Raw genomic sequence first — 7,532 nt, forward strand, 5'->3', positions numbered from 1 at the left:
ACAACCTTGCTAGCATGATCAACATGATAATGAGTGAGTAGTGACCTAGCTAGGGTTAATGGGTAATTAGGGGAAACCAACATGGGGAATGATTCATGCTTAAATTAATATGCTTTCATGGTTTATTTGTTTGCTTGTTTTGATCTCAACTCATGCACATGTTATGTTTGATGAAATGTGAGCCTATGAATCCTTGCATTTTTTACCCATCACCTATATTTTCAATGAGACTTGTAAGACATAAACCAACTCGAGTCTCATTAGACCATGCATGTTGTTGAGTAGGAAAGACTAAGTCGACTTGTAGGTGTTGTACAATCTAATCGATTCAGCTCCGGGACGCAAACTTTCCTAGGATTGTAAGATATAACCCAACTCAATCCATCACAACAATAATTGCTTGCTTATAATTTGAGAACATGTTTGTATGATCAATTCCCATGATTCCCCTATGACCCCATGATACCCTAGTGCTTTTTTATCAATTGTTTACAACCCTTTTAATTCATCTTGCTTATTTATTTTCATTGCTATCTAGTTAGTGACCTTCTACATCAACCCAAATTGTGACACCCCTAAGACACCACTAGTTTCAATAGAAATCTCATCTCAATTTCCGTCCCTTGGGATCTGACTTTTACTTGCCTCTTTACTAATTGTAGAGTTATTTGTGAAGTTATAAACTGTGTTTGATTTGATGTGTGACGACCAACTCTTTTATCCACATCAAAATGGCGCCGTTGCCGGGGACGGTGTTACCTTGATTTAGATTTTCTTATATTGTTATTAGTTGTGTCTTTCTTTGCCTTGGGGAAGTAAAATTCCTCAAGGTTTGTTCTAATTGTTTTCAAGTTGTTTGATATTTTGCATGTCTAGAAGGTCACAAGGTGATTTGTTACCTTTTGATCGTGAAATTGAAAGAACCTTGACAAACAATAGAAGATTTGCTAGGAGGAATTTCAGAGGTATTAGTGAGGTTGTGGATATTCAACCAACTATTGAGTTCATCAACCCTTTTGCAAGAGAAGGTGAGGAGAACCCAATACAAAATACCACACAAAATCAACCCACAATGCCTAAGTTTTCTTCACATTCCGTACCCACCGAGGAGAACCTACCCAATGGTACTCCCACACCACAACATTTGACCGGAAATTTATTGCCAAATCCGCCTTTATCCAATTAGTCGAAAGGAGCCAATTTGGGAGGATGCCTAGTGAAGACCCTCATTCTCATATGGAAACCTTTTGTGACTATTGTGATGCGATTTCTCAAACCGGTGTAACTCAAGACCAAATTCGATGGGTCTTATTTCCTTTTTTCTCTAATTGGCACCGCGAAACAATGGTTGAAGGGCCTTGATAAGGCCACTCTCGGAATTGATTCTTGGAAGAAGTTGGCTCTAGCTTTCTACAAAAAAGTCTACCCACCGGAAAAGACTAACATGCTAAGAGCTCAAATTACGGGTTTTAAGCAAAGGGATGAAGAATATTTGTATGAAGCTTGGGAGCGGTTCAAGGGAATTTGTCGCTCATGTCCTCACCATGGACTTAGCGAGTGGTTCTTGGTACAACAATTTTGGAACGGTCTATATGAAGATTCAAGGAACATTCTCAACATGGGATCAAATGGAATGTTCACCGAAGTTGATGACAATCAAACATGGAACAAGATTGAGGAAATGGCGGTCCATAACTCACAATATAGTAGACCTCGCAAGGCTACTAGAGGAGGAAAGCAAGAAGTAGACTCCGTTACTCAATTGGGTGCTCAACTTAGTGCTCACATTGACACAATCAATTTGAAGTTTGAAAAAGCTATGGCTAGACTTGAAGAAGCCTCAAAATCACCAAAGCATCATGTTAATGCCATGACGGCATCCTCATCAATCCCAAGTGGGATATGTGAGAATTGTGGAACTTTGGGACATGACCAAAGTGAATGTAGGGGAACAAATGAACAAGTGAATGCTTTCCAAGCATACAAGAGTGGTACCCCTTATTCCAATTATTACAATGAAAACACCAAATTCCATCCAAATCTCTCATACAAAAGCCAAAATGTTCAAAACCCTCAAACAACATACACCCCACCTCCCATGAGAAACCAAAATCAAAGACCCTTTTACAACCAAAACCAAGGTTACCAAAATCAAAATCCATACAATCAACCAAATGACCAAGGTTTTGATGTTCAAAAAGCGGTCCTCCAAATGCAAAAGAATCAACAAGAATTTTTCACTCAAATGCAAAATGATAGTCAAGCAAAGGAAACCACCATCAAAAACATTCTAGCTCACACCAAAATGTTGGAAACCCAATTGACTCAACTAGCATCTTCAAGCTCACAAAGACAAAAGGGGCAATTACCACCTCAAAGTAATCCCCCAAGACATGAAACGGTTAGTGCCATTCACTTGAGAAGTGGTACAAGGTATGAAGCACCGAAGAAGCAAGTTGAGAATGAAGTTGTGGAAGCTAGTGATAAGGAAGAAATTGTGCAAAACTCCAAGGATGGGGAACCATCAAAAGAAGAGATCTCAAGGAAAAATGAAGACAAGGTCAAGGAGAAGGAGCCCATTGTGATTAGACTTCCTTTTCCAAGTCGTCAAGCCAAGCCCAAATTTGATGACCAACTTGGAAAGTTTATGGAAATTGTGAAGAATTTGGAAGTCTCAATTCCTTTCACGGAATTAATCAATCACGTACCGGCCTATGCGAAATACATGAAAGACATCGTCACAAAGAAGAAGTCGATCCGGAAGCTTGAGACTATCGCCTTCACTAAGGTGAGTAGTGCAATACTTCAAGAGAGTTCACCTCCAAAACTAAAGGATCCGGGAAGCTTCTCAATACCGTGTACCATTGGCGACACCACGATCAACAAAGCCTTATGTGATCTAGGGGCTAGTGTGAGTGTTATGCCATACTCGGTGAGTAAAAGGTTGGGGATAGGAGAGCTTAAATGCACCAATATCACACTCCAAATGGCCGATAGATCGACGAAGACACCATTAGGGATATGGGAAGATGTCCCCGTACGAATTGGGAAGTTTTTCATCCCGGTGGACTTTGTCATTGTTGATACGGAGGAAGATTCCAACATTCCAATCATTCTAGGAAGACCCTTCTTACACACCGCGGGTGCGGTGACTGATGTGAAACATGGAGAGCTCACTCTAGAAGTGGGAGATGAGAGTATAACTTTTAATCTTGACAAGACTATGAGAGCTCCCCGTTTACATGAACCGTATTTTATGATCGATCATTATAGTCGGAAGGATGAAAGGAAAAAGTCGGAACTCCAATGGAAGAAGAAAATTGAAGATGCTCCATTCAAAGAGCAAGTGAATTGTGACAAAGAGAGCTTGCAAAGCTCACCAAAGTCAAGCAATGAAGAAGATGGCCTTATTGGCCAAGAAAAGGAAATGGGAGAGTTGTCTCCATCAAATCAAGAGATTTTCAATGATCAACTTAATGAAGTATGTGGTCTTTGGGACGACTAATTTGAAGGGATTTTTAATCCCTACATTGGTAATGCCATCGATCAAGACCGACAACAAGGGCCAAGGTCTATCGAAGACCTCTATCATGACAATGAACAAGCGTTTGATTACTTTTTCAAGGTGTTGAGCAACATCAACAACACCTTGAACATGCCCCCTGACATCTCATCAAGAATGAGAGTTTGGTGGAGTCCTCCCTAAACCACCAATTGTAAATATTTCTAACTCCCTAACTTGCATTTCAATTCTTATATTGCATTTTTTGTCATTCTTGGATTTTTATACTTTGATCAAGATAATTATCATGTTTGAGAGAAGTGAGGGAGGGACTAATAATTTCAATTAATGTGTAGTGCTTTAGCTTAGTGTGGGGATGGCAATTGCCTAGGCTATCCATGCCTTAGTAGTGCCCCCACAACGAAGAACACGAGATATGAAGAAGAATGGAAAAATGGCAAGGGATATGCAAAGTACACGGATGGAACTGAATCCGGGTACAAAGGGGTCGAATCCGAGCGGATTCAGGAGAATCCGCCCGTCTTCAGGCAATCCGGGCATATTGGGTAGAAGACGCCCGTCCACCATGAGCTAAATATTTGAAATTTCGATGTCAACGAATCAAGGCCCCCGCATTCAAATCCGCCCGTCTTCAAAAATCCGCCCGTCCTGAAAGGAAGACGCCCGTCTTCTTGGCTGAAGAAAACAAGAAAAATCCCTGTAAAGGAATCCGCCCGTCTTCTGTAGAAGACGCCCGACCCGTGTTTGCAAATCCGAGCATCTTCACTGAAAGACGCCCGTCTTTAGGCGAGTTTTTCCCAATCCAGAAAAGGCCAAATCCGGGCATCCCGGGCAGAAACCGCCCGTCTTGCCCTTGCTTTTCAAATTTTTCGGGTTTTATAAACCCCCTCCCACATTCATTTGTTCATTCCTTCATTCATAACACTACTCATAACTCCAAAACCCTCATCCTCTCCATCACAAAAACAAGATTACTTAACAACATTCACCAAAATCAAATCAAAACATCCTTTTAACAACAAATCAATCACTCCTCTTTCAACAAAAATCAAAACCAAGCACAAAATCTTCAACCTTTTAGTCGATTTTTGAATTCATTAAGGCAAAACGTTTCATCTTTAAATCGATTTGGGTGCACTAGAAATTGAAGATTTTTCACTCTTTTCTTGGTTTATTCATCAATGGCAAGGACTAAGGGAGCAACAAAAGCAACAAAGGCAAAGGCACCAAAGGCAAAGGCACTCTCATCAAGACAAAAGAGTCTTCAAGCAAAGAAAGCATTGGCTATGGTGGTAGCTAGCCCAAACTTGGAAGTGCAACAACAACAACCTCCCATGGAAGCAACAACATCTTCTACTCCGGAAATTGCTCAACTTTCGAATTATCCGGAGGTAATTTTCATTTACAAATCCCATAGGGACACTTTTGCCAAGTTTTCTAGGAAATCATTTCTATCCACCAAGTTTATTTGCGAAGATACCTTAGATAAGTTGGGTGTCCTTGAGCAAACTAGAGCCTTCTTCAAAGCCATGGCGTTGGAGAAATTGTTTGAATCAAAAGAATTGACATACCCCTCCCTTACCTTAGAATTTTTGAGTTCTTTGAAAGTTAACAAGGTTGAGACCATGGAGACCATCGAGTTTCGTCTAGCTAATGTTAGTAGGCGCATCTCCTTTGACGAAATGGGTAAAGCTTTGGGTCTTAGTGATTCACCGAGTTATTTTAAGAATGTTGGCAAGTATGACCCCGACCCTCTTTGGGAGGCGATTTCCGGAAGGAAATTTGAAGACTTTCATGCTAGTCGCGCTCTATTAGTCCACCATCCAGGTATTAGAGTGTGGCACAAGGTCATAGGGAACACCATCATTACAAGAAAAGACACCAACCATTTCACCAAACTCGATTTTGTTCTTCTTGAGTCGGCTTTGAACATTGGAAGGGAATTCACCAAGCCTTTTAACTCTCTAAGGCTTTTGGTGGATATATGGTTAAATATTGATTGTGGGAAGAAAGGCACCACCGTTATTGTGAATGGAGGCCTAGTCACTATCCTAGCTAAATACTTTGATCCAAACTTCAACAAAGATAACAAGTATGAGGCGAAAGAGGGTGGTCATCTCATTGATATTAATACTATGATATACAAGTACAAGTGGGTTACCCATAACCCTCTTGACACCAAGTATGGATGGCTCACTAGTGAGGCTAGATCTTTCACTTTGCCTTCAAATATTTGTCGATTGAGTGTCCACCGGACCAACTACCTACTTCCCCTTTCAAAAGAGGCCGAGTACATTATCCGACAACAAAAGGGTGAAATCGAAATGCCCTCCTCTTCCATTGTCACACCAACCTATCCTTTCGAGTACCAATAGTTCAAGCCCGAAGGCGTTGAAGCAAGAAATGATTATTTGACTCTTCTCATGCAAGAGATGCACAAGCAAGCTTTCGAGGATCGGAAAAATGCTTACTTAGCCCAATATCCACCCCTCCTTCATTTAGCTAGGCAAGGACTACTTGACCCTTCATGTCCTTTGCCTAGTTGGGCGGATAGGGAAGTCTTCTTTCCGAGTGAATCTAAGGTTGTTCTGGGTGATAATGAGGTTGTCGGTAATGAAGAGGTTGATGATAACATTAATGAAGAAGCTAGTGAAGAAGGAGAAGAGGATGATGAGCAAGGTGAAGAAGAAAGTGGTGATGAGACCACTTCTAGTGAGGAAGGTGATGATAATGATGATATGATGGAAGATTAGCAAGCTTTAGAGGCTCCTACCCTCTTGAGGTTTGTCTATTTCTCTCTTTGTTCTATTTATTAATCTTGATCATTGTTGGAGTAGTCCTAGCACCATAGAGGACTAACACCTCGGCCCCATTGAGGTGTTCTCATTTTATTGTTCCCACCTTTCAAAATCCAAAATGACAAAATTAGTTTCATGCATTGCATAGTGTGTGGATGAACTACACCCAACCTTAGGACATTAGCAATAATGTCTAGATCGGTTTGGGGAAGTTAATGCATACACAACGGGAGGTAATCTAAATTATCCTCTCCGTCATAAACAAAAACCATGCATCATGTAGTGTAGATTAGTGTAGCTTGCATTTAGTGTAGAAATCATGCATCATGATTGCATAATTTCCCATCATTTTGGCCATTGAGGACAATGCCCATATTAGTGTGGGGATGGGGAATTCTAACTTAACTTTTATTCAAAAATCCAAAAAAATTGAAAGATTTCGAAAAACCATAAAAATGTGAAAATTGAAAAACCCAAAAACAAGTTCATTTCCTTTGTAGTGTAGTCATGTATATATTGTGTTTGTTCTATCCTTGTTCACATTGGTTGACTACGCCACATCCAAGACATGAGGATCATGAAGACCGCATGGTATGATCTTTCCAATCTCCTTTTTCCTCTTTATGTTAATGACTATGTGGCTTTATTTTGATTCATGCGGTATAACAATGTGAACTTGGGACTTGCATTTAGTTTATATGTCATATTAGTTGATAGAATCACTTGCATTAGGATGTATATAATAGTTGCATCATGGCATATAGTTGCATTTAGATGAAATATTTTGAAAAATGCCTAATTGAGAACTTTGACAAGAGCAACTAAGCCATTACAAATACTTTTTCAACTTAAGACTTTGCCTACTATAATGGTTGTAAAACACCCTAGATTGTGTCATACTAGTGTCTTTTGACCCATGACCCAAAGCCTAGTCAAGGGTTTGCATGTGAGTCACCTATTCCAACCCCGTGATGCGATGTGGACTTGGTTAACTTGTCTAGGTGACCTTGATTGACCTTGTGGTAAGGCAACCCAAAAATATTTTCTATCAATAAGTTTGAAGTGCTCATTTCGAAAATTTTGTTATGTGGAAGTAATTTATTGCTAAGGAAACCTCAAATGTTATGGAATGTTGAAATGTTGAGAAATTTTAGTTGTTTTGATGGAGGCGTACCACTTCAATGTGCTTTGGAGAGTGATCCATTGAATTG

At 40.1% G+C, this 7,532-nt stretch overlaps 1 non-coding gene across 1 annotated transcript; it reads right to left on the reverse strand.

Moving 5' to 3' along the window:
* Positions 1-1,444: 1,444 nt before the first annotated feature.
* Positions 1,445-1,551, reverse strand: LOC141625846 (small nucleolar RNA R71). The gene has a single exon (XR_012535595.1). It is a non-coding gene; the product is annotated as a small nucleolar RNA R71 (small nucleolar RNA).
* Between the last annotated feature and the right edge of the window lie 5,981 nt (positions 1,552-7,532).

This window comes from Silene latifolia, chromosome X (assembly GCF_048544455.1).
Source record: "Silene latifolia isolate original U9 population chromosome X, ASM4854445v1, whole genome shotgun sequence".
NCBI classification, from domain to species: domain Eukaryota; kingdom Viridiplantae; phylum Streptophyta; class Magnoliopsida; order Caryophyllales; family Caryophyllaceae; genus Silene; species Silene latifolia.